Raw genomic sequence first — 25,258 nt, forward strand, 5'->3', positions numbered from 1 at the left:
CTAGGAAAGGAGTGGGACAGGTGCTTATCCTGTCATTCGTGCCTCCTGTGCTCTAGGACATGAGGACAGCCTACTTCGCTGAGAAGGGATTAATAGCAATACTTTACATGGAAGGCAAGTAAGGACAAGAGGGCCCTTGATCAACAAAAACCTACTGTGTCACACACTTCTCATTACCTGAAAGAATCTCAAACAAACCACAGACCAACTGTGGCATTACTTTGAAATGCAGTGATGTACCAAAACAGATCCAGCATTGTTTATTTAAATTAATGTTTGTACTTATTTCATACATTAAAAGCCTTTAGTTTGAGATGATTGCTGTGACAGTCAAGCCTAAACTTTTTAGAGTGTATTATATTTCATTTAAAAGACAAAAATATGAAGTAGAACATATCTGCTGCCAAAGCTTTAAGGAAATCAGACTACTGAACTAGAAAAAGTCACTGCTATGCAGACAGCAGCAGTCTGTTGAAGTGCTAAACCACATCTTACAGTATCTGCTCCTTCTGCAGGTGCAGAGAGAACATTTTATTTATTCTAAGTTATCTGGTAGATCGATTTAATGACAAGTTTGCTCAAAATTGAGGAACCAAATGGGAATGAAAAAGGAGAGCAATATTCAGGCTATACATACAGACTAAGAGTGTAATGACAATATATACCAGTCCTAAAATCTTTGAGGATAAAGTAACCAGAACGGTTAAGTTAGTTTGCTAACTACATGTAACAATATTTTTTTCCTAAATAAATATCTTACATGTAAAAAAATTCTGGTAGATTATTTTTCCTGTATTGTGTACAACTATTAAAGTTTTATTTTAAGGTACTTTTACTGCATTCATTAAAAAAAAATCCAGTCCTCTAAATACAAGCCTTCTCTGGACTATGGTCTAGCACAGATTACAGATATTGTTTGGCTTGAACCATCCAGACAGCTGTGAAGACACATAAGAAAACAAAAGAAGGGATATAGATCTCTCTTAGATCAAGAGATCTTGAGCCTTGTGCCCTGTATTCTTGTGCTGAAAAAAACAACCAACCATATATATATATATATATATAAGTATTTATAACTCTGGATGCATAATGGAATAGAAAATATAAAATTTTGATGTACAATCTATCTTAGTGTTCCTTCTTATGATTTTTATTCAAATAAATAAACAGCAGTAAAGATAAAGGTAAGACCTTTCTTGGTTTCACTCATACTGTGTGTCATCCTGTGCTCCCTAGTTTTGATATCTGGTCTAATATTTTGGACCAGGGATAGACATCCTTGATGTGGAGGGCATTGGGACCACGCATTCAGTCATTCCTCTTGATTCGACTGTCTATGATCAATGAGTCTTGAAGCCAGGCAACATGGGTCAACATGACTGATTCCTGGATTTTTTTGAGACCTGCAATTTTCTGACATCCCTGGAAACGAACTACTTCAAAATGCCTGGGCTGTACAACTGGATGAATACAGAGCCACACAGATAGATCCAGGGTGCTGAGACCTGTCATAGAAAAGATTTCCCATACCCACAAAATTCAACACTATCTTATATGTGATGAGTTTAGATATACAGTTAAATATAATTCAGGCTGCAGTCACACTTAAAATGTAGTTTACATGCTCAGGAAGGTCTGTATTTCTTTTCTTCTAAATTGTAAAGAAGATGAATTGTCTTTCGCCATGGAAATCACAAAATATTCTATTTTATCTCCCATTAGTAGTCTAAATATACTACAAGGAAGACTGAAACCAGCTGTATTTCCACTAAGTTCTTTAATCATGGAAGACAGCCATCTGCCCCTCAAACTTATTTTTCCTTGCATATTTCAAGAACTTCTTATGCATTTTCTCTTCAGTTTTTTCTCAGCTTCGTTACTTAGTTTCAAAAATACAACTTCTTTTTTTTTTTCCCCCAGGTACAAAATGGTTGTTGCTTTTAAGTAATACTGAAAATTCACTAGTGACATCATTGCTTTACTTAAGGCCCTGGCAAAGATCCCACTGAATAACAGTGATTGGATAAGATTGATTTCAAGAGTTTGTAAAAATTGCAACATTTATGTATCAAGAACTTTACAAGATATTTTGCGGCCTTGTTCTGCTACCATTGAAGTCTGTGGCAGTTTTTCTGAGTACTTTAATGAGATCCCAGAATGTTCTAAGTTTAAGGAAAAGCAAGCTGAGAAAGAGAGAGAGAGAGAGAGAGATGAAACCTGTTTAGAGGAGTAGAAAAATCATAGTGCAAACATAACAACAACAATACTACTACTATTACTACTACTACTACTACTACTACTACTACTAAAGAGAACCACTAGAAATAACATGTGCAAAGAAAATGGCTTGAAGATTAATAGAAGCAAATAGCTGGGGTTTTTCCCCAAGTCTTTTTAAGAGGCATAAGTTACTGATTGAATTTGTATGGCTTCTAAAAAATAAAGTTAATAATTTATTGAAATGTGAATCAGCTGACACAAAAATGTCATATAAATTTTAGTATTAGTAGTATTAGGCAAGGAAGAAAAGTTCCATATTCCAGAAAAACCCATATATTTCACAGGAAGAAAAAATATATAGACGGTTGAAATGAAGATCAAACCAGGATGAATGGTTTCACCCTCTGAAAGCTGCCAAAATGCCCAAGCCAAATGGAGCTTTAATCTGAAATGAGCAAAAAAAAAAAAAAAAAAGGGCAATGGTTAATAGTATATCCAAAAACTTACTGAAAGCTGGAAAAATAATGTGAGTAGAGAAAGTTAAATGTTGTCATAGTATGTAAAAAGTGATTTAATGCGGCTCTAGTAAAATAGTCTCGGAAGACCAACATTCACTGCAGTATACTGAATATAAACTTGAATCAGGTACAGCCTGCAAACACCAAGAGAGCTTTGACATTAATTAAGGGTATTTAACATTAATCTTTAATATAGAAGTCCAGTAAACTGAGGGTAAGAAAGAGGTTATTTTATTTAGATACCAAAAAGAATAGGTGAGATAAAAGCTACTAATATCTCTTAGAGTATCTTGTTTTAGAGAAAGTTTTGCTAGACCAGTAAATAAAGTTGATTTGTGAAAGGGTCAATAAAAAAGAAATACAGTGAACCTGGGAAGGCAAAGAATTGCAATCAGAGTACTATGATAAGGAGCAGCTGGAAATGAAAACTTCTAACGAAATATAGGTAATGAGTACTATACTGATTTAGAAATTTGCGCTAGTGGAATCAAAACTGGTTCTTTTCCCCTTTTCCAGAGAATGTACATATATTCAAGACCATTCTTACAAGCAATGCGTATCTTTTGCTCCTTCTTTAACAAAGATTTTGTTTCTGTACAAAACAATGGCTTGATTACAGTGCAATGGCAGTGATACTTAGAGGTGTTTAAGTTTGAATACTACTGGTGGTTTTACTGTAAAGCTGAAAATCTTAATAAATCTAACAGGTACATAGCAGCATGCATGACCACAGTGATGGCACTGTGCTTTATTTATTGACATTACATTTATAATTTATATTTCATTATATTATATTTTTGATACCATTTCCTTTTTGTTATTGTGGTGTCTGTCATTCTGACTGCATGCTTAAAAGGAGACAGATTTTAACTATGAGATACATTCTGAACAGAAAGCACTGGTAGGCTTTGGGTTTTTTTTCCAGTTACTTGTATTGTATTCAGAGATGGCCAGCCTCCCATTGTCCACATCTGCTTTCAATTCACAAACAGTTGGCCTAAGTCATGCATCATCAGCATTTTGTTTGCTTGCTATTCTGTCTCATCTGGGAAGCCATTATATGAAGTAATAGAAACAGAAAATAGGTACACTCCCTCTTTAAATTTTCAGCAGGGATTCTGCTTTTTGGAACTTCTACAAATTGCACCATTAAATTGCATATGTTGGCCTGTTGGGTACCCGTAATTAAATAAATAAAGTGCCATAAACTTCATGAACTGACTAACTTACTGAAACTGCCAGTGAAATAAACTGACAGACTATAGTGCTTCCCAACTTTAATTTTTTTGTCTTGGTTCAACCAGCTCAAAACCTGGAAAGCTATGTAGAAATGCAGCTTGTAATGATAATTATATTTAGGGACACATGTGCACACCATGTATAACACACATACAAGCTCCCTTTGGCTCAACACCCTTCCTTCTTCAAAGATATGAGTTGGAATCTATCAGAGTAATTTCAATGAATTGTTGCAAAGAGAGATGGTAAATTTTCTCAGTAGAAAAAAGGGGTAAAATAATGAAAATGGGTTAAATTTGTAATTTATTAATTTACTTATGCATTTCTTTCAAAAGCTTATTTTGTAAAATATATAGTTTGTTCAACTGAAACTGAAAAAGGAAACATTAATTTAAACTCTGGAGGAAAAACATCCTAGATTGTTGTACATGAACAAATATGTGATACAAAAGATGATATAGCATATTTTCTTTTATTCTAGCAAGAACAGAGAAAAGATTGGAAACTGTGTGTATTTTCCTTCGTTTCCTGAGCTCAGAGAAAGGACCATAAATTGACCTCTGAATCACAGTTGCAGAGTGGTACTTATTTTTGCAGAAATATGCATGCTATTTGCTGAAGTAAAGTTCAATAGCTAATAGTGATCCACTTGGGGCACTGGGACAGATGGGGGCGTGGTAGCATGAAGGACAAAGCCATCAGCCCTGAACCATGCTGCTTTATCTTTAGCAGATTTGAATTCTGAGAACTTTTTTATCACACAGTATCTACATTCCTGGAGGCTTTCCATAGAGAAATTAAAAATTAGAAGCTTGAAAGAAAAGATAATTGAATGTGTTTGGAATTGGTATTCAGTTTGCTGATATTTCATTATTTATTTCTGTTCCAAGTCAGGAAGAGAGATACACTTTTCCCATCATGAAATATAAAAAAAAATTATGAATGAAAACTCATGAAACTCACGTTTGTCTTGGTTCATTAGTTTGAAGCAAGCTGAACCTCTGTGTAGGCTTTACAGTGTTTTATTCTGGTTGGATTGACTGAAACCCTTTGCACCTGGCAAAGGACAGGTCCAGATGACCTAATGCTCTCACTGAAGACTTCTGGCAGTGCTTGGCCAAGGGAGTGTACAGATCTGTAAGTGTGCACATAACAGAGACTATTTTTCTTGCCCATATCACATATCTGCTTTGCCTTAAAACAGACTTCATAATCAGTAGAAAGAAGTGCATATTTTAGAAAAAAATATATTTCTGTATAGCTACCTTTAATATCCTAGACAACATCTTAGAAACAACTATTTTTCACCATTGACAACTAAAGGAGTTGACCTAATTAGCTAAGACTGATAGAAATATAAATTAGGCAATGTCAGTCTTACTTTCAGAGTAGCTGGACGAGAGTTCTGAGTAGAAGGATCTTTCAGTCATGTCGTATTAATGCAAAAAATAAATGCAAACTTGTATAAATTAATTTACCAGTACATTTTTCTTTTCCTACACTTTTCTAGAAGTTGAATTATGCAAAGTAGTTACAAGGTTTTAAATAACTCTTTTCTTTTTCTAGGATGTAACACTTCTTTTTAAAATGTACTAAAACTATTTTCTTGTAGTGTACTGAAAACAAACAAACAAACAAACAACTAAAAAACCCCCAAACCTAAATAATCTAAAGATGTATAATTTTAAGTTATTTTAACAGAATGAACCATAAATCTCTGTTCTGCGTGGTCAAGTATGGCTGACAGTCTTAAAGATGAGATTAGGCATACTTAGGCTATGGCATTAAAAACATTCTAGTCCTCATATTCAAGTAGAATTAATTGTCAATAAAATCTATATATTTTCTGTATCACAATTATTGGTTTTGCTTGCATGTTTCATGATAGCTTTGTGTTAGCTTATCAAAACTTTCATCACAACATTCTGAAGGATGCACTGTATGTATTGATTGTATCTGTTAATCACAGTAATATCATTGTTTTCATATAGTTTTTGAGATCTTTAATACATGATGTTTTCATTTTAGAGTGAAGTATATTCCTAATACAGTTAATATACCTGCAATCAAAACACTTTTAAATTCTTGAGCTTCATGGACATTAACTCTCTTGATATTGGATAGATAATACAAAAAATAAATATAAAATTTCACATAATTAAAAATGCTTTCCAAATGTTACTTTTGTTTTGGTTTGGGTTTTTTTTGGTTTTTTTCACATTTTTTTCAAGTCTACTTTTTATGAGGTCATTTAGAGACATAATCATGAGCAAATGTGACTTCTTTTACAGCTAAGGCAAATGAAGCATATCTTCAATTAGAAACTTTGGAAAATGTACTGTGGTAGCCTACTGAGAATGGAATTGCTTTTCTTCACAGCTTCACACCCACTTCTTTAGAAGCTCATGGCTGTAGATAAGTGCTGCAAGTGCAATATCCTTCTCTTCAAGTATTTTCAGCCACTGTGTACTTCAAATAACCTATCTGATGTGTAGTTCGGGGTATTTCAGAAATATTTATGTGCTTGCTTCACACTAGGTACATGCTTTAGTTTTGCTAAGTAAAGTTTTGCAGTAAAATATAATTAAGTATAGCTGTTTATGTAGACATAATTGTAATGATTTGTACTCCATATATAGGAGGTAGCAAGTTTTCAAATTGTTTGCCATGTTCCAGGAGGAATCCCCTCTGCAAGGTGGACAGCATAGCTGTTTGTAGTGTGGTTGTGCTCTAGTCAACTCCTCCATCTCTTTCTCTCTGTACCTTTATGTAAATTGTTTCAATTTCTGACTTGGTATACATTATTCGTAATGATAAAATGAATGTGTTTCAAAAACAGAAAAATCAATTATAGCTGAAAGGTATTAAAAAAAAAAGAACAAATACTTTAACAGTACCGTGTTTTATGTTCTTGACAGGCTCATACTTGCAGTTGGAAACATTAAGACACAGTAAGACATAGTAAGATAAATTCAGTGTCAAGAAACAAATTACAGTTAAGGGCCAATACCCCACTGATACTCTCATAGAAGAATTACGTGAGGAAGCTTTCAAAAATGTTCATACATAACTAATAATTAAGGTTTTACAGAGTTACTTTCAAATGCTGAAGGCCAAATCAGACAATCATATCTATAATCCCTCTGGCCTTTCTCACATGTGGTTACTTTTGCTAATTAAGCTGCTGTTGCACAAAAAAAAAAAAAAAAGAAGACAATAATAAACAACCTAAACCATGTCAGGATACAGCTGTGATACTTGTGGCTCACTCTCTTTTCCCCACACATTTTCTGAACACAGGAGCAACAAGGACATTTCCAGCAGGTTATTGTGTACGTGGCCCACCTCTCTGAGCAGCTAAGGGAGTCTGCTGGTATGGATGCAGCTGGACACTGTCAGTTGAGTGCAGAGACAAAAGACATGGCATTATTTAGTGTATTAGAGCAGATGTATTCACAGATGCCAGGCTGAGAAACATGGTGTAAAGTCTGTCAGTTGAGCCTAAAGACCACTAAGTCCTCAGCCAACAACTTTCAGATCTCTGAACCGAAGGAGGCCATAGTATTAATATCACACTGAGTTTCCAATGAGCTCAAGGCTGCTGTTATAATTGTAAGACAGCCCAAACAAAAAGAAAGGCAGCTAGTCCTTCCCTTACATTAGAATTGTCCTTTCATTATCAAAATGAGAACTAGTACCCCAAAGAGGGATAATGATCAAAAGATGCCATCAGCACTCCAGCATTCACATACCTGTACTTTTATATTTCATGAACGGTCTTCAATTGCGGATTAAGATCCTTCTGTTTTCCTTCTGGTTCAGAAAATTAAATATGGAAAATTTAAAAAGTGTTGCAGAGAGGGAAACGACTAAGACATCCAATTTTCCTAAAAGTTTAGGAAACACACAGCACAGGCATTTTAAGAGATATTGGCAAGTAGACCATTGTGAATTGCTGTACTGCGGAATAAATCTAACCAATGTAAAAGTAATCAAATCTGAAAGTTGGATTATTCTTCTGAGCATAATTATTCTGTTGTATAATAAATCAAGCAAAGGATAATTGATTTAGGATTAAAGTAATAGTTTTCCTAAATATATATATATATATCAGTTGTTAGTGTCAGAAAATGCAAGACAAAAACCAATTATCTTAGAACTTTCTTCATAACAAATTATATTCATAAAGAGTTATTTCATCATCATATTTGAAATGTGTTAGGGTAAGAGAAGAGGACTTAGAAGCTTGAAACAACAGTAAATCAGCCATCCTAAGTACATTTTTTCTTAAGATTTTTGATTCAAAGTTCTTAAGATAATTCGTTGATTATAATTGAGACTACTTAAGTAGGCAACTGACTACTTAAGTAGACAACTGTACATAAACCCTTTTTTGCTTCTGAATCAGTAAAATAGACAATGACTCAGGTTTCAACCAAATTTTAAAATAAACATACTTCCTTGGTGGGGCAGGGGGAGTGTGTGTGTGTGGGGGGGGGGGGGGGAAGGAAGATGAAAATAAGACTGAATAGCCAATGAGTACTACCATACCTCAGAATCAATATTTGTTTTGGTAAGATTGCCCAAGGTGGAAACATTCAGTAGTATTAGTACCTGTAAAAAGGAGTTGATCTATTATATGCAATACTAGGAAGTGTCATAGCCCCTATATTACTAAGTTGGGTATTTTTTTATTGTTCCAAAAGCAAACAAGTCACTGTTGCAGACAATGGACAGGGCTGGGCTTCTAGGTTTCCTTAAGATTTAGTTCTCATTTAGATGTTTGATTTCTTGCAAAATAACAGTGTCTGGTCTGAAGTTCCAGAAACTTTTCTACAATCTTAGGGCATATATGAAAAGAGAATACCTGATCATTTTGTTCTTACACATAACATAGAATATATATGCATATGTATAGAGGTCTGCATATATATACATACACGCATGTATATATACCTATGTGTAGTAGCTGACAGGATTTATTTTAGTTAGTCAAACAGTCCTAGCTTTTTGGTTTTTTTCCTCAAGCTCCAGCCTGCAAAAGCCACAGTTAGCACATATGTTTTACCAACATAATAGTGAGACAAACCATTAAGTATTAGTTGGACGTGCAATTCTGAAATATTCCCACTGTTGACTACAGTAAGCCTTTTCAGAACTTTTAAGATACACTGATTTTATCTCATTTCTTAATTTTTTACAGTTAGACAGAAACTATATTGAAGACATAGCTGCTTATACAATCCAAGAAACCATTTGGATCACCACCTCATATTCTGGTTTAATGTTAACACATATATGATGATTGAAACTCTTTGTGATCTTCTCTGCAAGTAGACATCAGTAAAAGGAAAAAGTACAGGAAAAAATCTGTCTTCTGAGCTTCAACTGTGTGGAGATGGCTGTAGAAAAACAGCATCTATGAACTTTAGTTCATCTGTTTAATAACCGTGAATCTTTTTAATTAATTCTAGGAAGTGAAATGATTCAAAGTTTGAGTTTTTAAGGAACGCAGTTTCAAGTTATATTGATGTCCTATTTTGATCATAATAGGATTCATTTAGACAGTCTTTTTGTTCTGTAACAGCTGTTACAAAGACTGAAAGCTTGATGACAATAGGATTTCAATTAGGGTTGAATGATTGGATGTAAAAGTTTCTAAATATTGCTTAGGAGAAACAATATTGTTGGGGTTTTTAAGAGAAAATATAACTATTGGCTGTAGCTTGAGGCTATTTGCAAGAAAAGCATTTAAGAATTTTGAAATTATGTTTAGATTAAAAGTTGTTTTGTCTGAGCTCATTTCACTTAAAGGTGATTGAACTATGGGATTCCTTTCACCTGTGTTTAGACATATTCATTACAGACATCTACTTGGTTGAGGCTGGTCATCCTCAACTCAGGCCCTGAGAAGATGATTGAGTCCAGGATCTTATAATTAATTTCCAAATATTAAAAAGTTTTCCTGAACTAAAAAAAAAACAAACCCCAAAGTGACTAGATCTAGCCTTGACAATAGTCCCACTTTGAAGAGGCAATTGGATTAAATGACCTTCAGTGCCCCTTTCAATGAATATTCCTGTGACTCTGCTTGAACCTTATGTATTCATTACATCAAAGGAGATATGTTGTATCTGTATTTCATAACAGATGCATTCCACCTTCTATGTCATCTTTCTGGGCTATATTAACACCTACCAGATCTCAGAGTTTATGCTTTTTAGTTTGGTGGGGTTTTTTTGGGTTTTTTTGGTAGAGCATAGTGATGTAGATTTTCTACAGTTCATTTCATAGACTGAGACAAGCTAGCCGATAATTACTCCAGTAATCCAGCTCTTCCCATTTGTAGTAAGTGACCAGTGATAAAGTGATCAAGATAAGAAACTTTCTTAAAATAAATTTACTTTTTTAAAATGCAATAATTTATTAGTGAGGCTATTTTCTAAATACTGTTCTTGCAATAGTGAGGGAATGCATCAAAGCTACTTCAATAACAAACATAAAAGAATTATACATGAAAGACACTTCAGGAGTAGACAGCTCTATTTCTATCCAACCATCAAACATCGCTAAAATCATGCATAACTTAATTACAAGAAAAGAGACATTTCAACAATTTAGTCACCTAAGTTCCAGAAAAATCACAGGGACTTAAGCACATACTTGATAAAGTTCCTCAGTGTTTTGCTGAAACATGTTCCTAAGATATTATCCAAGACATACTGATTTCCTTTAACCTTCAACAGGTTTTTTGTAAAGCCTTTAAGAAATATGAAGCTTTTTGCTGAATTTGATGTGAAAAAATACATTTGGAAATGTACTTTTAAAAAATATTTAATTATTTTTAATTGGATTTTTTATTTTATAAATCATACACTATATTTCTGCAAATGGACATACTGGATTTTAGAAATATTGGTACAAAGGATGCTTTAAAGTGCTGAAAATATTGACAGGACTGTGAACTCAAACCATATGAGTTGCAGAGTGTACATATATACAAATGCATTAGTGCCTGGGGGGTTAATTTATTATGAATCAAAAAGAGTTAGAAGTCAGCTTTTCTTAAATGTGTAAGACTGGAGGTGGAATTGCATGTGCATCACCACGAAATCAAGATGCTAGAGCTAAACTGGGACACTGCAAGAGGTTCACTGCTGACCAGGAACCCTTGTGGAGGGAGGAGGCTTCCTTTGAAGGATTATGCAAATGCTTTTCAGGTTTCCACAGGAGAAAGCTGTGTGCAGCAGACCCAAACTAATTAGTGTTTTCTCCTTCTCGTTTTCCTTAAAAAAGCTGCTCAATACTACAGGAAAATTGAAAAAGCAGCTGAGCTTTGTGTGTTTGACTAGTTGTTTGAAATATTGAGAGAAAAATTTGTTAAATTAGAGCGAGAAAAGGAAACAACATTCAGGGTAGTGAAGGGTGGGAAACTGGAGTATACTGTTTCTGAGGAATCTGCTGCCCTCAAATATATTACTTCTTATGAAAAAATGCATAGTTATTTTTATTTTATTATTCCAATTTCACAAAGTCAAAAAAAGGGCAAAAGCTTTGTACTACATTTGCTTGAAATAAATTTGACAGAAAGAGTAGTTCCATTTTGCAAAATTTATTTAATATAAATCTTGCTACTTTATCAAGCAATGGTGATTTTAATCAACTTCTCAATTTCTCCTATGAACCTCCAGCCTTCCCAGATCACCTATGAGCAATTACAGGGATCTAAACTTTGTGTTATAGAAATTATGTTATGTCCTATAAATATCTCACCCATTATTGTTTAATTGTGCTTTCTTATCAATTTTGAACTTTTTAAATGTGGAAGCAAATATATTAAAAAACATTCAGTGCATAGGAACAAGCCAGGATTCTCACAGTTATTTGTAGACTAAAACGGAATAGTGTTTAACTACAAGGTGGCATTCATTTCTCTTAATTAAGCTGCAATTACATTATAGAAAATTTAAAAAATCCACCATCATAAAATTTATAATGTAAACAAAATATTAACTAGTCTCTAGAAGTTTCCCTTACAGGGGCATTTTAATATAAGCATGAAACTGGTAAGTTTGATGATTTTTGTATTCCCCTTGCTAATAGAATTATAGTGTAAAATCCACAATGCTTGCTTCAGGATAACTAGTTTAATACAAAATGCATATGTAAATCACATAAGGAAATTGTCAGAATAGGTTTACATGAAAATTGAATCACATTTTTTATATTAGGGCAGACACAATGTCGTTTGCCATATGTCTTGCCTTGTGAAATTGAAAGTATTTGGCAAAGCTGAACAGTTCAGAAGCTGCCTAATTAATACTTGCCTCAGTGCTTGCTTGTAGGGATTGTTTGGGGAAATTTTAACATACATTATGTATACCTACTCATTCCTGTAACATGCTACCAAAATATATTTGTGCTTACGTAAACATACATTATAGAAACATACACCATAAAGACATATCACTCTTGAAAGGCTGTTATTTGGCTAAATGAAGCTACCCAGTTACTGGAGTCTTTATTCAATTTTAATTTGGAATATTTTTTTCTTAGCTAGAAACCAGACTATGCATCTGTCATTTCCTTGTCATAAAAGGCACGAAGGGGAAGATGCTACAGCAAATGAGAGAATGGAGAGAATAGAAGTGGTTAAAATTGAGAAAAGAACAAGATAAGTGATCCAGAAATAAATGGGGACAATCTGGGGAAATGATTTTGAATAGAAATGAGATCAAAATGGCAAACTAGACTGGGAGATGTGTTAAAGTGGAATGAGATAAAACGTCTTTTTGGTTGAAATGTACAGACCTCACTTCTGTCTTCACCTCAGATATTGTATGCCACTGTGCAACAAGTTCTTTTGCAAATCAACTCAACAGTTCTGACTTATTCAAGCAAATATGGAACAATGCAAAGGTACTCTCCCGACAGTATGAGTTTTTCTCAGAAATATTTGCTAAGAGTTGGTTTTTGCACATGCTTAGGTATACTTGGAAACTGTTAGCTTAACACCTTCAAGAGAAAGGAATAAAGAACTTGTGTAATGCCCTGAAAAGTCTTTCATGCATGGGATAAATTCAGCATCAAGAGGAATACATGAGAATACATTAGTGCCCTCAATCAATTTCTTTCAGTTGGGCTCCAGGGAGCTTATTTTTAAAATGGTGTGCAGGAGGTCTTCAGTCCACATAGACATTTTGCTGAGGTATATTGTTAATAAATAATTTGATTTGTGCACACATGTCCCTTACATGGCTTTAAAGATTTATTGCTTAACGGCTGATTGAACTTAGCAGGTGAATTGAAACAGGGTAACATGGGACCATTGCAGCAAAGTACAAGATGGCAAATTCATTACTGCACAAGCTGTGTCTTAAATGTTTAACCTATAAACCCACAAAGCAGATGTGGTTTTGCATGCGTATGTTTACATTGTCTAATTATAAGCCTAAAATTAGATACTTAAACTAGGATATTCATTTCCAAAGTGTCCTTACGATTTCACCAGAAGAGAGAAAGAGAAAAGAAAAGAGAGCAAAGAACTCCATCAAAGGTTCATGTAGAGTCAGGATTTATCAGTGAAACTTGAGGATACAGATAACCTCATAAAATGTGCCAAAAGGAGTGGGTTTGCCCTCTTCCCTGTCTTTCCCTGTGTCAGCACAGACACTCTGACCCTCATCAGCGGTCTCGTTCAGGAGCTAAACCACTATAAAACTATTTAGTTGCCTGTTGAATGAGTTCTCTGCTCTGTTCCTCTGACCTCTCATTGAGCATCAGACAGTTGTCAATGCCAACATGAAGGAAGCTGGGAGAGCAAGTACGTGAAGCAAAGCAGCTAGATCAGCATAGCAGTATGTGAAACCATGCTCTTTCAGCAGAGAAGTTAGAGTTCCTCTCACATTCACACAGTAATATGAACGATCAGTTTCCTAACTCAGATCAAAATCTTAGTGGTCCCAAGTTGGCACTCCCCTCTCCTATCTCAGATTTAAGCATCTGCACAAACTTACAGTCCAATTTGCTTCAGCTTCCATTGCTGGCCTTCTTTCCCGTAACTTTTTTGATACTTACACGCTGTTTTCCTCCTAGGTCTCTAACATACTTTCTGGACCACCTCCAACATGTGCCCCCAACATTCACAAATATGATAAGAAAGAAATTAAAATGGTTACCTTAATTATATGCTGGGGCAGATTTTTACTTCCTCATTCCTGTTCACCTATATTAAAAAAATGTTTTATTGGGTTTTATCTCTTAGTCCAAAATTCTCGTTTAACTAACATGGATAACAGGAATGACAGGAAAAGCTGTTAAGAAGAATACAGTTATAAGAACAAAAAACTCCTAAATTTTTCTTTCATTAATGATTTCATTCAAGGGACTGAATTATTATTAAATGAACATTTTTTCTTAGGTTAATTTTGTCTCAGGGTCATTTGCTGCTTTGATTTAAGATACGGTTTCAGTTGTTCTTTTATTCAATGGGTTTTCCTTCTATCCTCCTTATTTCATGGAATCATTAGAATTTGGCTATTAACCATGCTAAAAATATAAAGCCTCTATCTTTCTCTCTTCCAGTAAAACAGTTCTGTCAAATGAGTTATCTAACAAGTAGAAAAAGTTGGGATACCAGTGATAAATGATTTATTGCCTACCTGGGAGACTTTCTTTACCATAATGATTTTTTTCTGCCGTTAAGATGGAATCTGTCAATTAACAAAAAGGTTTTCCTCTGTTCTTTTTAGCTATTACTCTCTTTATACGTTACAACTTATGAATAAGTATCAACTCAAGGCCTAACACATGAAATAGTGTGAAAAAAATTATTTTCATGGTCTATATCAGAATAAAAATGAGTCTGGCTTTTATTTCATAGTAGTTCCTCCCTTTTTTTGTGTTAACATCAAGCCAAAAGAGTTTTCTGCATTATGTTTTAATGGCTACATTTTCAATTTTTGACCATGAGGGTCCAAAGAGTGAGAGTATACAGAAAAAAAGCCTTGATTTCCCCCATTGTGATTATATAAACTATACAAGTTTACAAGTTCTTAATCTAGCATTTCTTTAGTGAAAGCAGGCCCCAGTAATGTTATATTTCCCCATCAAACCGGTCATCAAAACTACTATGATATTTTCCATTTCTTCAATATTTTTTCAGTATTATGATGTTGACTTCCTTGTACTATCTCTAAAGGGAGATGAAGCGTGTATATAACCAGGGCAAAAAGAAAAGGATCAACAATTTGAAGAGTGTCAAGTGTTGTGGTTTAACCCTGGTTGGTGACTAAGCCCCACGCAGCCACTCACTCACTCCCCCCACATTGGGGTGGGGTAGAGGATCAGAAGAGTAAAAGTGAGAAAACACATGGGTTGAGATCAAGACAGTTGAATAGGTAAAGCAAAAGCTGCACACACAACAAAGCAAAACAAGGAATTCATTCACCACTTCCCATGGGCAGGCAGGTGCTCAGCCATCGCCAGGAAAGCCGGGCTGTGTCCTGTGTAACAGTTACTTGGGAAGACAAACACCATCATGCCGAATGTCCCCCACCTTCCTTCTTCTTCCCCCAGCTTATGTACTCAGCATGATGTCCCATGGTATGGAATATCCCTTTGGCTATTTGGGTCAGCTGTCCTGGCTGTGTCCCCTCCCAGCTTCCCGTGCTTCTCCAGCCCTCTGGCTGTCAGGGCCCCAGAAACTGAAAAGCCCTTGGCTTGGTATAAACATCACCCAGCAACAACCAAACCCATCGGTGTGCTGCCAACATTGTTCTCACACCAGATCCAAAACATAGCACTGCCCCAGCTAGTAAGGAGAAAATCAACTCTATCCCAGCTGAGACCAGGATAGAAATTCAAATCTTTGGTAAAGCAATGCTTCTCAGTGGAAGGATATTGAAAAACTGGGTGCTTCTTTCCACAAGAACTGGTACAGCACAGCTGAAAAGAGATGATGATAACCTGAAATATTCTATATAATATATTCTTTTTTATCTTTCAGCTACAGAGACAATAACTCATCAATTAAAGCAGGATATGTAAAAGTTTAAATGACAAACATTTAAGAAGGCATTAATTTAAATTTCTATAAGGAAGAACCAAATTTTAAAAATACTAAGAAAATTTTAATTGCATTCAAAGAACAATCTATTTAATATAGCTATGAAAAGATAAAACATATAGGTAAGTAAAAATATACTAAATAATTAATATAATATTTTTGAGATTACAAGGTCAAGCCCTTGGAAGATAAGAAATGCCAGAATTAGTTTAAGCAATTAATCTATGCAATTTTAATTTGCCACTGGTGAACAAAGTCATGTAATTATGCCATTCAGTGTTAATTTTTTGTGAACCTTGAATTCAACCTGTGACTAGCGTGGACAAAACGAAACATAAAGAATATATTTCACCCTGAGGAAATGTATCCCTACACCATTTTCTGTGGAACACAGAACTGAAGTACCTTGGCAGTTCACAGCTACTGATAATTTTCTTTTTGCAGTTCCTTTCTGTGGCATGGAGATAATATTATCTTTATTTTACAAATACAGACTGGTATTCAAGGAAACTGAAGTAAAATATTTGCAGTGATTCTGGGAAGCAGGTAGGTTGTCAGAACCATTAGCATAGTTAAATATTTTTCTACAATTTCATAATGAAAATCACTGAAATCTTTGTTAAAACTAGGTAATGGGAAGAAGTGTTTTACATGAGGAAGTTCAGGTGTTAAAAAACTGAAAAGATACTGCTCAGCTCTGCCTATACTAAATGACTACATGAAACTAAATTTCATCACAAGTGTAAGTGTTGGCCACTGCAGAATTATTAAATAATTTAGCATTTGTAACATTGGCATTTTTGTCAAGTTCTCCATCAGGCTACCCTGTGCTGTTCTTTAAGACTGATCTTTTATCAGACCTAGAAAAAATGCTTTACCTCTTTTTCTTTGGCACAGGTGATATGGAGCATCTTCCCATTCTAGTAATAAATTGATTTGAGAATCTAAAAGCTTTTGGGCATACGTCTAAGGAAAATAGAAATCTATTATGCCATAGCCCTAGTCTTTCATTAAAAGTAACTTTATATTAATGTGACAGAGGAGAAGTGCTGGAAAGCAAATTCTAGCAATTCCTGTCAGTATAAATGAGGAGAAAGTTCTTATTTTAGGAAACCTTTCAATTTTTTTCCCTTCACTGCTGCATTTTTAACTGTTATCTTCAGGGGTTCTGCAGCCATTGTGAAAATTGCTGTCATTAATTTTAAACGAAACCCACTCTCATAAAAAAAAATCCAAACATTTAGGGTCTCCCAAGGCAGGCTAACTTATAGATATAGCACAAAGTGACACATGATTCATGAGCTGGCTACAAACTGTTTCTCCCTCAGTCAAAAGTGTTATCATTTTATCACTACTAATTATCTCTTTAGAACACTTCTTGGTATAACGAGCTATCAGGTTCATAATCTACATCCCAAATGCCTACATTAATAACAGAATGTGAGCAGTATTCAGTAGTGAGTTATAGAGTAAGCTAGAAGTGTGCAAATATTGTCATCATCTGCATCATACACTTCACCTCTCACTTGCAAGTGTCTAGTTTATCTGACTAGACTCTTGCAAGTGCTATCCTGTTCACTGAAGGGAAAAAAATGGCACCATGGGTTTAACCTCCAAAAGATAAGCTCTGATTGTTATCATTAAAGGTACATGGTGGTATGGTGGAGTTTATACAAAAACATGCAATATTTATTAAAAAATTAATTCCTTGCAGAGTTCTAATAATTTTCATTCCATTACCAACAGATTACTTATATGTTTGTGCAGGTAAATATAACAATCTCACGTTGCTTCATTTGTAATGCACAATTGCATTGAAAGATTACAGCCAATCACTGAACTATGTGTTGTCATATCTATAATGTTTTATGCATTGCATGTTACAAATGATGCTTTTTTCTTTTTCATCTTTTGCATAATGTGCGATTCTTCCTGATAAAATTTCATAATATTTTACCTATCACTGTCTGTGAGTCTCATCAGTCAACCAGCCCTTTCCCCAATTCCCACACCTTTCCAATACTGCTGTTCCTTAGGAAAGACTATAACAGGGGTCCTCAAACTTTTTAAACAGGGGGCCGGCACGCAGATGAAGTGGCAGGCAGTCATCTGCGGCTGCTTGGTTTCCCCCCCCAAGCCCCGGCCGGGGGGGGTGGGGGGTGGGGGCGGTGGGGGGCGGGGGTTCTGTAAATATCGGGAGCCGGATTGAGGACCCTGGGGGGCTGTATCCGGCCCGCGGGCAGTAGTTTGAGGACCCCTGGACTATAATATGCATTTGGAGGCAGTGTCAATACACTGGTAGAAGAACTAAAGAGATGAGTAACAAAATCAAGGTGTGTATTTTTGCCAAACATCTCATCTCATCATCCTATACTGATGGCTAAACCATCAAAAACTCCTTTCATAGAAATAATATAGGGAACACAAATTATTTGCTTCAAAATTTTTTGCATCTCTATAATGCACAGAAACTTGATAAGTTTCTGTGACCAGCGAAGTCACTGGCTTGTTCAAGGTCAGTTTATTATTTGATTCCTCCTATGGCATCCATGGCTCAGACTCCCAGGGATTGATAGGCATGGATCATCAGGCAATTTATCACCATTCAGCTTCCAGAAGGAACTGGAGGTAGATCTCTTGATGAACCGAAAAGTTAACCATGTTTTACTTCCTTGGAAGCACTGGTTTTAATCTTGATTTATGATGCAATTTCTGGCATTTGCTAGAAACCCATCAGTGGAATCTGACATCTACACCAAGAGAAGATACTACTCAGATGCTCAAAAAATACAAAGAGCTTTACACTAGCCTACACTCAGATCAGCCATAAAGATCCTACACTCAGATTTTGCTGGCAGCCTGATTAGAAGAAGCAGCTCAGATTCACCAACAGAATTGCTTCAAAACATCATTTATTATATCTAGTGTCTGTGTCCATTTCTGTGTCCAAAATAACAGTGAATTACAGTTGCATCATAAAAATAACAAATTAGATGGATGGGCCACTGAATACTATTGAAGTCTGTGCTTCAAAAAGACTAGCTCAATGGATATTATGCTCTTATTATTATAAAGCTCTTATGACTGCAGCTTCCAGGCATCATTAAGTAGAGAGTAAAGTAATAGTATATTGCAGCATGTTGCTAAATCTATTACAAACTTCATACAAATATAGCAAACACATGAAGATTAGGAAAGCAAACTTCTGTTCTCTTATTTAGTTCTTTTTTTCCTGTATTAGATAAATTCTCTTTCCAGTGCTCCATGTTAAGTTCTACTTTCTCACTGTTTTATATTTATCATTCTGTACTGGACCTTCTGCATTTCTTGTATTTTCATTTTAAAAAGGCAGGTACTGATGTTTGTGATTCAGTCTTTTGGTGGGTGTGATTCACCATAATGCTCCAAACTTTTCTACTGTGCTACTGCCTCACATCTCGTTCCTTATTTCAGTTTTTGCATACTATATGCAAGAAACATACTATCTTCCATCACTCAGATAGTTAATTAAAATACTGAATAGTAGCAAAGTTAGGGCAATTAACTTTCTGAACACTGAAAAATTTTAACTGCTTTCTGAGTGAGCTTTTGCAACTGGCTGTGCACTTGCTTTACAGGAATTTCATCTGGGCGCTATTTTCATACCTGATGAGCTGTTATCTGAGGCAGTGTCAAAAGCTTTACTACAACCTAGCTATATCACTCCCACTGGGCCAATTACCCTGTCAATGATATAAATAGTATTGGTTTGATATGATTTGTTCTCAACAAATTCATCTCTGTTTCTTGACACTTTATTATCCCCTAGGTGCTAGCAAATAGGATATTTAATAATTTGTTCCAGCTTTCCAGTTATAAAATTAGACTATTTCATCATCTTTGTACTTTTGAAGTAAAAGAATTATTATTGCCCTCTTTTAATATTCTAAAACATCACTGATTTTTAAAATACATATAGAAAGTTTGAAAATTCCTTTCTTGCTTTCTTAAGGCACCTTTAATTCTATATTTATCTAAAAGTATCCCTTATTCTGTAAATCCCTTCTGACCTATTCTTACCATATTTTAATTGTTTTCATTATTTGTTTATCACAAAATTTCATGCATGTGTGAAGAACTACAGCCTAAAGCATATTTTCTGTGCCTCTACATTTTCATGGAAACAATGAGGCTATAACATCTTTCACTTTTTTCTCTTCTTCGGCTTATATATATATCTCTTTGTCTTTATTGACCATTGTTAATTACAATATTTCTCACTAGCCTTTCTGTTTGATGTGCTGTATGGTTTTACCTTTTCTTTTCTTTTCTTTTTTTTTTCTTTTTTCTTTTCTTTTCTTTTCTTTTCTTTTCTTTTCTTTTCTTTTTCTTTTCTTTTCTTTTCTTTTCTTTTCTTTTTCTTTTTTCTTTTCTTTTCTTTTTTTTTCTTTTTTCTTTTCTTTTCTTTTCTTTTCTCTTTTCTTTTCCCCCCTGCTCATTCCTTTTTTAAGATTTTTTCATTTTTTCATAATCTAGAGAGCTTCTGTTGATACCATGCTGGTCACTTATTTTCTATGTTTATCTTTACCCTAAAGATGGTTTCTGTCTTGAGCAATTTCCAGGTAATAAAAGATTACCTGCATTAATTTCCCTCCTTTAAAAGTACCTATTGTGGTACCAATTTCTCAGTGCTACTAGTTTCTGTTGAGGCTTCCCATGGATAATCTGTTTTCTTGTCCTTTTCTTACTACCATGAACACTGAAATCTTGCAAACTATTTCATACTTTCTCTTTCATAACCAGATCTTGCACCCATAACCTAAACAATCCAGCCACCAGTATCACAGAATTGTAGAATCTCAGAACGATTTGGGTTAGAAGGGACCTTTAAAGATCCTCTAGTTCAACTCCCCTGCCATGGCAGAGACATCTTTCACTAGACCAAGTTGTTCAAAGCCCGATCCAACCTGTTCCAGTGGCTCACCACCCTCATAATAAAAAATTCCTCCTTATACCAAATCTAAATCTTCCCTCTTTCAGTGTAAAACCATTGCCCTTTCTGCTGTCACTGCTGGCCCTGGTAAAAAGTCTCTGCGTTTCTTGTAAACACCCTTTAAGTACTGAAAGGCCACAAAAAAGCCTCCAGGAAGCCTTCTCTTCTCCAGGCTAAATAACCAAACTCTCTCAGCCTTTCTTCATAAGAGAGAAGTTGCAGCCCCCTGCTCTTTCTTATAGTCTCCTCTGGACCCACTCTAACAGGTCCATGTCTCTCTTGTGCTGGGGGTGCCAGAGATGTCACCTTCAGAAGTGAATTATCTGGTTCTGCCAAGCAGAGAAGGTTAACAAGATTGTAAGTATGCAAGCACAGAACAAACTACTAGCAGGTATTGCTTAATGAGTACAATTACTCTGAATTTTACTAATAAGGCTGATTAAACCATGTTTTGCTTTTGACGTGCGGCCATACAATGTTCTCTTGGTGACTTCAGGGGTAGGGTGGATTTTCTGAAGGAAAGACTAGTGGTGCTTGTTTAGTTCTTTCCACATTATGCTCCCAGATACGGAGCAACTACCTGTGAAATCAATCTTCAAATTTTTAGTCCTTGATGGCCTTCCAAATTCATAGACCTCATTTGAACAAGGGTTGTTTCTATCCAGAGGGATGACTAACAGAAAAGTAAGTCTCCATCTGGATATATTTTTTTCACCTGGCATGTACATGAGAAGTTCTGTTGAATATAATAGCTTTATGCTTATATAGAGAAAAGTTGTCTTCTCAAGAATTGTCTGGAAAAAGCTTTGAATAACAGCCTGGACAATTACTGAGAATGGTGAACCAGAGTCCTGGGATTCCCTTTAAACTAAGTGAAACTGTGCATGGAACAGCTTGCTTATACGAGCAAGATATTCACCTTTGACTCCTAATTACATTTTTTGCTTTTCTCAGGCAGAAGGACAATAAACTGTAACTAACTTGTAATCAAATTATTTCTCTGTTAGAACTTCAGCAGAAGAGACAACTTTGAGAAGCTCTGGCAAAACTCTGTGTGAAATGAAATGCAGAGAACAAAAATCAGCCTCAGATTAGACTTAACATACCCTTCAACTGTATTTAAAATTGTTTTGTATTGAGAAATTCAACTTTTCTAAAAACAGACAGATGCATAAATATATTAATGAAAGTTTTTAACATCTGGAATAAAATTATTGAAACTGGTAAACAGCAAAGCTGTAATAAGATATATTGAAAAATTCTGCCCCCCTTAAATTACACAGAGCACTCACTGGAAGCAAAACAAAACTCCATTCTACAGCATATTGACAGATCTCAGAGGCCACAAAGAAACAAAGTAATATATTAAAATGCTAAGAGGATTATAATGATGATGATGATGATAAGCCAAAAGAGGATAATATCTGCAACTTTGGAGCCTTTCCACCCACTCTTGCTCTACATGTAAAAAGAAACACGGGCAGCTGGCATACCAGATGGTTTATATTTGTGACACCGAAAGCAAAAAAAGTTTGGACTCTAATGAAGTTCTGTTAACACTAGCAGCAACTCAGAATCCAAATGACGATTCTTGCACTTTTTCATTTGGGTAGGTTAATACTACAATTCATCAAAAAAACCTGAAGAAGTGGCATTCTTTCTTTGCATTTTAATTACCTCATTTTAATTATGTTGTTTCCAGAAACACAACTTTCTATAAGGGGGGGACAAAATAACAAACTGAATTTATGCTAGTAAGAACAGATTCTTCACAATGAAAAAAAACCCAACACCCAAAACCCAAACCGTAACAAAAAACCCCTCATCTTCTGTCCTGCTCAGTAGCACTTTCTGGGAACACAAAGAACATTTCAAAATATTGTTTGCAAAGGAGCATGTTATTTTTCTTCCTTAGTGAAAGCTAGCTTTCAACTTTCAGGAATTTAGTGGTTGGTAATTTCTTGAACCAGAGTGTTAAAGCAGCTGTTTCTCTCATTTTCTCCAAAACCACCATCCAAACCACCACCTAGAAAAATATATAATTAATACAAAATTGAAGTTACAGCTTTCTATAAGAAAATCCTGAGTTTTCTGCCAGGCAGCTCTAGCTAACAGGATATAAATCTGCAGTCTTGCTGTGTATTGAGTTCTTGATGGATCATAATTATCATATGATTTTTCAGGGTTCAAGAGTGAGATCCCACTAAATCTTTCTTTAGAAGTAATGGAGAAAAATAAGCTTTTTGAAAAAAAAACTGTTCAGTTTCAGATGTCTGCTTTAGGATGAGGAGACCTACAACCTAGAAATGTTCCTTACTTTCACTGAAAGAGATCTTTTAGAGTGACTAGCACTGTGTTATAGACATCTACATTTTCTAAGATGAAATTTGTCCAAGGGGACTACAAGCCACAGGCAGAAATAGTCTTCACAGCTGTTTGTTCATTGATATATTGTGTTCTTTAATAAAAATTCAAAGGAGGATAAGAAAACCTGCCATGGGTATCATTAGCTCACTGCTAGTTAATAGATACATATTTTTTTTTCAGAGATCTGTAATTCTAAAATGAAAATCAATATATTAATAACATAAAAGAGGAAAACACTTTAAAAATGTATTAAAATTAATACTTGCTAATCACTTATCTTAAGGGCTATTATAGGCTACAACTAGAACATTACAAGACAAAGTTAAGGTGATTTATTATGCTAACTTCTTGAATAACTTAGATGCAAAGAAAAAATAAGAGAGACCAAGATTTTGGGGGGGGCAAAGACAGAACTAAATACAATTACTAATTGCTGCTAAATGTGCATTCCATATTTAAATGTACTTACAGTTTTAGCATCCTAATGCCTGTCTTTGAAGAATTCTCCTTGGCTTGTGAAGGTTAAAAAGAATATTAACTTCTAAAGCAAAGAGAAGAGGTGAAAATGAAAGGAAACTTTTAGTGGGATGCTCTATTAAAAACAGAGTACTGTATGCTACATATAGTAATAAGAGTGTGAATAGGAAATGTGAATAAGTGGTGTTAAATCATGTCCTGATTTTGTGAAACTTGTAAAAAAGGCTAATGTAACAATTTTCTTGCCATTTATAATATCTGGAAAACAAAGAAACTTTTCCAAAGGATTCAGCCAAACCTTACATGTCATCTCTTTCCTGAGGCTGGTAAGGATCCTTCTCCCAGTTTCAAACTATTGAGTGTGTTTTAGACTGAGGTTTCATTTTTTGTACACCTGCACAGTTTTTTTGAAAACTGCCTTCTGTAATGCCTTGCCTGTTATTTTAAAAACATTCTCACAGGTCTCTAGGATGATTATTAGGTCATGTAAGTGACCTGAGTTTTTAAAAATCTTTTCAGTGTGACATTTGTTGTTACTGTGTGATGTCAATGGACAGATGGAAAGCAAAACTATATGTCTGTGCATTTAATTTCACATGTAATAGTTCAAGTATTTATCTGCATAGGTTTTTTCATTATATTTATTGCCATGTATTTTTTATCACTCCTTTCTGTTTAGAAATAATTTAATTTTAGCTATTACATATGGTTTAATGAAATATTTTAGGAGGGAAAACTGTAGGAATTCTGAACCGAAGAGTATTTTTAATTACTTCTGAAAATGAAGAGAACTACTAATTTTTTATCTGGTAGGTAATAGACTTCATATAACTTTTGAAACTTATGTCTAGGAAGTTAGGGTAATTGGACAGACTGCTTTCTACTCTTCTACAGCCATTTATTGAGATGTGAGCTCCTTCAGGAATTTGATTTTGTGTTAGTATGTGCCTTTCTTTAACTGAAAAAAAAGTAAAACAATCTTACACAGTTTGAGGAATGGCTGGATATATTTTGAATCCTGGATATATGCTGGAGAATGAAAAAAAAATGGTGACCTGAGATAAAATGTCTTTGCAGTGTTTGCCTTTTATTTTCGGTAAGTGTTTTTGTTTGGGTTTTTTTGCAGAACACCATGCACTGGAAAATACTTCCTCAAACGTTGCCAAACCTAGAATGCTTACCATGTACCCTAGTATATAAAATATAGAGAGTGAAATTAATAGATTTTAGAGAAATCTTTTGAATGGAATGGAACTTTGGGAAATAACTAAAATAATAAGTAACTAAATGATGAGTGTAATATAGGTAAAAAGAAACATATTAAAAATATAAAACCTATTGAATTCTATGATTTACCCTTGGCCATCTATAGGCAGCAGCTGAAGAAACATATTTGTG

This window comes from Falco cherrug, chromosome 6 (genome assembly GCF_023634085.1).
Source record: "Falco cherrug isolate bFalChe1 chromosome 6, bFalChe1.pri, whole genome shotgun sequence".
Taxonomy (NCBI): domain Eukaryota; kingdom Metazoa; phylum Chordata; class Aves; order Falconiformes; family Falconidae; genus Falco; species Falco cherrug.